The sequence below is a fragment of the Poecile atricapillus genome, chromosome Z (assembly GCF_030490865.1).
Source record: "Poecile atricapillus isolate bPoeAtr1 chromosome Z, bPoeAtr1.hap1, whole genome shotgun sequence".
NCBI classification, from domain to species: Eukaryota; Metazoa; Chordata; class Aves; order Passeriformes; family Paridae; genus Poecile; species Poecile atricapillus.
The window spans coordinates 45460344-45469118 of NC_081289.1; positions in this window are offsets into that span (position 1 = coordinate 45460344).

Below are 8775 nucleotides of genomic sequence, written 5' to 3' on the forward strand. Positions count from 1 at the left end.
TTTCTTGATGCCTTGAAGAAATAAAAATTGGTATGAGTATATAACCATTAGGGACAGGAAATTTACTCATCCAGCTATTAACAAAATATGATCAGAAGATACTACTGATAGGGACTAAGTCCTTGCCAGTTTCTTAAGCTTTTCTTTAATTAAAAGACTGTATGCATAAACAATGAAGCTTAAAGGTCTGTAAAGAAAGTAATTAATGTAATACAGTGGTTGCAGACTTGTTTCCTAAAATTTTGTCATGTGGTTTAGAATATACAAAAACAGATCTCTCCACATTTTCTGTGAACCTCTTTTCTCCCTCCATCACGACTCTCAGCTTCTTCATCTTCTGCTATCAACACCACTACAGCACCCTCAGAACATCAGTGCAAATACCCATTACCCATCCAAACTTATTCTCAGCTGCTTCTGGAGTTCTCAGTTCTCTCCTCCTGAATATTTGGAGAGCATGGGAAATGGATAGGATGGAACCATCGACAATCACATTGGCAGCATGGACCCATAAAACATATTTCTTTAGTGAACCAGCTTGGATGAGCCTTCCCACTCAATATTTAACAGGTATCCACTACCACAGAACAGAGGTTAACAGCTGTACCTCAGAGTTCACTCAGATCCAATTTCTCCACCAGCATCCTTAACATTCTCAGCCTCCCAGCTGAGGCGCTCCTGAAAACTCAGGGTTCAAAGTTTGGTGTGTGCATGTTGCAGACTTGATGGTGCAACCCTTTTCTTGTCTAGGTAGACCCACAAATATCTTTCAAATAAGCGTGTCACAATAAAATCTGGTATTAACTGCAGTACCCTGCTATTCAATACAGTAACCAGGGAAAAGACTGAAGTAGAAAAAGGGATGAAATTGCATCATATCATTATGGCATGAATTTTTCCACTTTCTCTCCATTTTGTTACACAACTTAAAGCTTGAATAAGCAGGGACACCCTGAGAGCTGTGTGGGTGCTCTGTGCAGCTTATCAGTGTATGTCTAACAAATCTAGTTAAGGACAGTTTTAGCAGATCCACAATGTGTGAGCAGACGGTCTCTGCAACACCTACACAGTGGTAAACACGTTCAGAAAGCAAGTGACTACCCAGGGGCAGTAGATTGGACTAATCAAGCATGCAAAATATAGATGACCTGGACACAGACAGCTGTCATTTGTCCTGTTTCTGTTTCAGGGCACTCAGAAATCCCCAAGAAAAGGACTAACGCTGATAGGAGACTAGGAGGTGAGACATAAAAGCAGTCAGCTACTGCCAAAAGCAGCAACGTTAGCAGGTGTGTATTCCCTCATCTGCTTTTGAGGCAACCTGTGTAGGATCACTCTAAAGTTACAGGCAGGACACTATAAAATTGCAACGCAATTATTACTTTTGCAGTACAAAGTCCTGTGTCCAGTCATTGTCTCAAGCTACCAGTGCTCTTGCTTTAGAGAAAAAGTAGGTACTAGAATCATTGCAATCAATTCTGTTATGTGGCAAAATTAAATATAGCATCCAGCTAAAGGTCTTCGTGCCTGTCTAAGAGAGGAATCTGGCATATTATGTTTTTCACAAGTATTTTTCTTATTATCTCCTTGCTTAATATCTCTCCTTTTCAGACTGACTTTATCATCTTATTTAGTGTTCACTCTTAGACAGGTCTTAGTAGCAACCACCTGGCACAGTATAGCCGTAAAATATTTCTCAGTATTTGCTTTGTTAGGTTAAGAATTAAGATGATTATGATGCTTAGTATGTTTTTTTAATCAGGACCAGAACTGGTATAGCAAACTCCAAAACAATGGTATACATGGCTGAGGTGCTTATGTGCCTGTTAGTATGTTCTCCAAACAAGTGACACATATTGAAATGTATTAGAGCACACACAAAATAACATACTAAAATTATAATATCTATTTTTTAAAGCATGCTAATTGTATGCTTGTCACAATAGTTAAGAAACAGATGGAGCATTGTGTTTAGCACATTTCTGTAGAGTTTCTAAATCTGCCTGATGGGAATTCCATTACCTGCACCAGCTGCACAGGTGACCTCTTTGACTTCCACTTGCTAGGCTCTGAATATAGAAGACAGTGCTGGCATGTTTTTAACATAAAGTATATGCAAATATGGACATATTTGACATGTTGCTGTAGTGCCTATTTAAAATGTATGCCATCTGATTTAACCCTTGCACCCATAACCATAAAGTGTTTCAAACTCTCTGTGCAATAAAATGTTTCTATGTCTTTCTCTTGAATTTACTTTACTTTTTTTGCATAATCAGAATCAATTAAGAATCCTTTTCACCTATGTGAAAATATTTCCCCTTTTCACCGGGAAATGATACTGCTGTACTCCTAAAGGTGAATTTTTCAGGCACTGAATATGTAATTCCCTCTCTAGTTGCAAATACTCGGGAAGATCTTGAAAGCCTTCCACTTTAGGAATCTTATTACACAAGAAATAAGATACATCTCTTGTTTTCATATAAATATAGCACACAAAATATTCCTTCTTCGGTTTCTCTCTCATTTATTTGAAAATGATAAAGTGAATGTATCCCTTTCACAGTGTTTCAAAGATATCCTAAGGCCCATATTGAAGAATTACCTGCAGTTGTGTTAGTCTGTAGTAATTTTCTAGCAGAGAGCAACCACACACTTGAGACATTCACCCTGTTATACAAAAGACAAAATGCTCCTTTCCTAGGAGTATGAATAACCTGAGACAATATAATAGGCCTGATTTTAAGAAACCTGAAGTGAGGCAATTTCCTTTGATTTCAGATGTTCACATGAGCATGGTTTTGAAGAAAGATACATGGCCCCTGTGAAGTTATGGTTGATTGATAGAACATAGTTTAATGATAATGTGGTGTTCCACAGCAAATCATAGAATCATGGAAAGGTTTGGGTTGGAAGAGACCTTAGAGATCACCTAGTTCCAGCCCTCTGGCATAAGCAGGGACACCTTGCATTAGACCAGGTTGCTCAAAGTCCCATCCAACCTGTCATTCAGCACTTCCAGGGATGGGCCATAACATCTTCAGGCAATCCAATGACCAGCCCATGGAAAAAAGCCCTGTTCCTCCACTTGAAGCTGCTCTGTGGAGTGGCTTCTGACAGTTAGCAAGCTACAGAAACAAGGGGACAGAACCTCTTTACTTCCTTGGATTCTGCCTGTGGTCTTTTTCCATTTCCAGCAATTACTGTTGCTACGTTCCAGATTTTGTCAACAAGCAAAGGGAAAATACAGGATTTTTTGTATGAAAGTCAGGAATTTGTTCAAAATTACAACAGTGTAATCCAATAATTTTTTTTTTCAGTTTAGATATAATTATTACTTTCTTTATGGGGAAAAGTCTCAGTTGTAATAATAGTTACAAGATTAATAAATAAAAATAATCCTGTCATACACTTGGTTTCTACTACCCCTTTTCCTAGTGTTACACATTCCTCACTCGTGCAGATCCTGCAGTCGGTGGTTTCAGCCTGGCAGCAGTGATGGGTAACATGATTAGTGTCAGTATCTGGAGTATTTCCCCTGTAGGAATATGATCTTCATATTGGTGGTGTCTTCTTCCTCAATAAGTGATATACCTGAGAACATTTTTATGTGTTTGCTAACATGCTTTTACCCTTTCTTTTTTCTCCAGTGATCTGAACCTCCACGTTACCACCAAATTAACTATATCAGTGTATATATATATCTACCTGTATAATGTATTATCTGTTTCTTTGTTGTCTCTAAAAAATGGGGATACCCCTAAAAGCAGTTCCAGATGTTGCTTCCTTTACCTGACCACTGGTGAGTTGTTTACAAGCCTGTGTCATAAACAGTCCCAGTGTCAGCCTGTGCCCATTTATCATCACATCTGCCCTTCTCTGTTCTGCATTCTATATTTCCATCTCTTAATGCCTTTGCTATCTTAGCAGGCTGGTATTTCTGTACACTGCATATTTATGGTTGCCCTAAATGTATCATTCTACACAGAACAACCGCTTATTATTGCTATCTCAATAAAACTATGACTTAATACTTTAAAAGGTTAAAGTAAAGTAGAATTAATTAGTGACAACCATCTAGTCGAGAGAAAAAAAGTGTTAAGTAAAACAACAACAGTTCAGAGAGGGCAAGCCTGATGCACTTCAGTTCTGGGCCTTGAAAACTCATTTCAAAGTCTGTAGCTAGGTACAAGCAATACCAATACTGTATTGCAGGTGTACAAAGTCAGAAAGTGTATGTTTTGTAACTACACCATATCTCATGAGAAGTCCCTAGAACTTATTTTCATTCTGTGAGATGAAGGTTGCTTCAGATCACTCTGTATTGTATCAAATTCCCCTACTGAATTTTTGTTGGCAAATTATTGGCAAACTTTCAGTCTGGATTTTTACAGAGCTCTTCTGATCAGCCTGCAGAACACATCCTGACCTAACACACCCAGTTGCTGCCTGGAGTCCTCTTCTGTCTCCAATATGCAGTCTGTGAGAGACCTGCCTCCCTGCTGCTGCATCAACTGGGACTAGAAATTTGCACAGTAAAGGGAAGACAGATAATCCAGACAACCTTGGGAAAGAATTAAAAAGGAGCTGATGTGAGACAGAAATAGGACAGAAAATGGGATTAAGCAGGTTTTACGAATGGGAAGAAAAGGAGGTGTCAAAGAGTCTGAGCTCTTGGGAGAGAAAGAGACATGATCAGCAAGAAAGCTCAGTGTCTATTACATGTGAGGCAGAGAACTCACAAATGTAAAATTAGCAGCATGTTCACCTTCAGCTTCAGAAACCGCATCACTGTGAGAAGTATAGAGCTAATTCAAATACCAGATGAGTAATACTCTTCATGAAATTCCTAGATGAAATGTAAACTAAATGCAAAAAGCTCTACAGATCCACACAAGACCTGAAATGTGATGCATTTCTTTGGTCTAGCATTAAACCACTATTTGTATTTCTCAACACTGATTAATTTTAAAAATGTATTTACTTTCAATCTTAAAACAGTCAGGCAATTAAAATTCCAATCTAAATTTACACAGATAAAGCAACTACTTATGGAAAGTGTTTGATAGGTGTTGCAAAACACATTTATGGTTTACAGTGGTCCAACAAATGCAAAAATAGTCTATGCTTTCAGACCATGCAAAAGAAGCCAAAAACTTGTTACTATGAATTTAAAATATTGAAATAAAATCAATCTTTAACCTAAAATCATCTAGATAAGTGATTGTAAAATTTTTGTTAAAAGTCTAGATATAGGAAAGGGCTTGTAGTTTCCGAAGTCTGATATCTAAAAATGAAATTACAATTATTCAATTTACTTTAAAAAATACTTCTTCCATCAAAAACCAGTTGAAATTTGCAAGAATTTATCTGCCTTTAAAAGTCACTTTGAGCAACAGCAGTAATCCCTTCTTAGATGGAGAACACTGAAGCTACCTGTAAACCAAATTGCATTTTCCACAGATGACAAGGCAGCTCAGTGTAATGGAACCCAGGTGTTAGACTAATTTCTAATTTAACCATAAATGAAGAAAAGAAAAACATAATCCTCAATGCAAGTTGTTGTGATATTACAGAATCCATCATAATGAAGAAATGCCCCCACTTTGCACAAAGGTTAACTGTACAAATGGCATTGAATCAACGGAAATGTTAATGAGTTTGTGTGGCAGCAGGTAAGCAAGAGCTGGTAGGGAGAAGCTATTGTGGTAGGCAGATAATTACAATGGAAGTCATGTCTTTGGTAATGACTGGGATTCACATCACATATCTTTTCAGTCACAGTACAATTTCTCTAGCTCTGTTTATGGTAATCTATGGGATTATTTGACAGCAAGGTGACACTTTGACTTTGGAACAAATTCCTTTCATAGACAGCACAATTACTGGTATTGTGACATTCAATTAGACACATCTCTGATGTATAATTTTGATTTTAGAAAACACACAAACATAAGGTATATTTTTTCATTAGTACGTGAAGTTATTTTGGTTCTTAATTTGTGTTTCATCATGCTATTGCTTTGATCTTACTTATGTGTGGGAGTTGGGAGAAATTTAAAAGCTGTGAGTTTTTAACCATTCAGATGCAGGATTAGTAAAGAAAAAGGAAAAAAGTTACACCTTACAAACATGTCATTGTCTTAAAGAGAAGTAAAATAGATTTCTAGGAAATGTTTATCTGTGTTATAAACTCTACTACATAACAATAAATCTGTAATATGCTTTTCAGAGGGAATTCTGACAGTAGCTACACGTGCTTTATTATATCGTAGGCCAAATCCCCAGCTAAGCTATTTACCTCAATCTCACAAAACAGTTAAAAATAGGAAGATATTCAGGTGAAGAATCAAACCTCTGTGACCCATTCTTCCCTTTACAGAAGGAATGTGAAATAACAGAGAGAGGACAACGCTGACAACACTGTGGTGGGTTACCTGCTGAAATTCCACCTTGGTCTATGGCAATAAGCAGGGTCTCAATCTGGGTATTTCATTGCAAGAGCAGAGAACACAGCACCCCACCAATACTTGCATGTAAGTGTTCTACACTCAGATAAAATATGTACTTTGGTAAACAGAAAATAGTTTTCTGTTTAAAATTCCTCAATAAATTCTTTGTGCAAATGAAGTTTGGCTTCTGTGGTGCAATGTGTCTAGTCATCGAAAACACCTTTTATTACTTCAGTCCTCTGAGTAGCTCACCTAATTTTACACAACTGCCTCATCTAAAATCTCACTTGCTCCATAAAAATACAGCATCGTAAATATTAAATTTATGGGGAAAAAGAAAACAGGAAAGGAAGATACAAGGAGGAGTATGAATATATCAGAAGCAAAACCTTCATTAGAAGACAAAAGCATTTCTGCAAATACATTGCCTTACTATATGCACAGCTCTTGCCCTACTAGTGATCTCCCTTCTGCACTTGTAGGTTTTACAATTGAAAGTTGTAAAAAAAAAATTTCACCTTCTTTGTAACTTTGTCTCCGTGTGAAATGATTGTTATTTTAAGTTATGGGATCTAAGTATTTTAATCAAAGAACAATAAGGAACAATAGTCACTCTTACTCTGCATCATTCTTCCATTGAACTTAGCTGTACGCTTTCATACAGAAACTGGATTAGAAAAGTTGGCTTAGGTAACTTATTTATAGTCATGATGTGGAAAAAAGCAATTTGCTATCAGAATGCTGTTATTTCCACTTCTGTTGAGAAATCTGTGACTTGAATGAGCAAAACCTAAGGCCTTAACAGGATGTTGATAGCATTTTTCAGACTAGTCACATTTTTCTCTCTCCAAGGAGACAAGTCACAGTCATAATGATCTTACCTTTGTAGAGTGGTTTTTATGCCAAAGAATACACAAATGCATCAAAACTTGACTAATTACACACATGAATCTTACCATTCACCACTGAATACCAGCAGCCTCTGTTGTGAAAGGTTTTTAACAATACACCGTAAAGTTTGCTTTAGTACAAGATATGACTGCTATAAAGCAGAAAAAATCTCGGCAGGCAGACAATAACACTTTAAATGGAAATGCAAAGAGACCCCTGAAGTTAACATACTGCTTAGGAAGTGTGTCACATCGATTTAATGACCTTCCTTTTGTGTTTTGAGAGGACCATACATGCAATAGCTCACTGAGCAAGTTAGAGTGCCCTTGATACGCTTAGAGCACCGTTCTCCAAGGTGCTGAGTATTGTGGTTCACAAGGCAACAAATGGTGAGTCTGTAAAAATGGCATGATTAAATGTAGGTTCTTAAGTGCTTTACTGATCAGAACTTCCAGAGCTGTATAAAACAGTCTGTGTTCCTGAAAGTCTGACAGTCACATCTTGAAAGCAGGATTCTTGAAATAGAGAAATAGAGGCAGTGAAAATGTTTGGGTTTTTTCACTGACACAGTTCACAAGGCCAGAAATAAGTAATTTCTCCCCAAATCCCTTCTCTCACCCATTCCTTTAGAGTTTCGTTTTTGAGGCTACAGCTGAAGAGGACACAGGTTCTGTTAAAAAAACGCAAGCCAAAACAGAACAAAGAAAAATAGCAACAAAAAACCCCACTTAAAACATACTAGAAGATATTTAGACAAAACCTAGATCTCTAAAAGACTTCTACACAGCTGTTAACATAACTATAGAGATGCTGGTTTCCACAGACATCTCCAGTGCTGCAATGAAGATTGTACAAGAGAGAGGTTTATGCTAAGCACTACTTTAAGAATTTCTCAGGTGAAAGAAAATGTTCCTGAAGATGGATAGCTGCCACAGCCACTGCTGCTGAAGGGGGTGGAGAGAGTGGACAGCAGTTTGATGAGACTCTCATCAAGATAAGGAGCATGTCCAAGACTATTGAAGAAAGAGGGTCACCACAGGGAATGGTGATTTTGAATAGGAAAATCTCTTACCCAAGTGTTTTCCTAAAGTTCCTCCATAGGTGCTTCAGCCACCCTTGTAAAACATAGGACCATCAATTCTCAAGACACCCAGCCTCTGGGACCAGATCTGTTGCCTTTTATGTCAGCATTTGGATTGGAGTTATATTGCTTACATTAAGCATGTCATGAATGGTGACAGTTACATGTCTCAAAAAACATCAACAAAGGCCAATGTGCCAAAACAAAAACAACCTAAACTAATACTAACACTTCCTAAACATAATACATCCTGAAGTGAAATCTAAAAGAAATGATAAAGAAAGTGTTAAAATTTACCTATTTTCCCCGCATGTTGGCTGTTGCACTGCACATACAAAAGATGCCTTACTT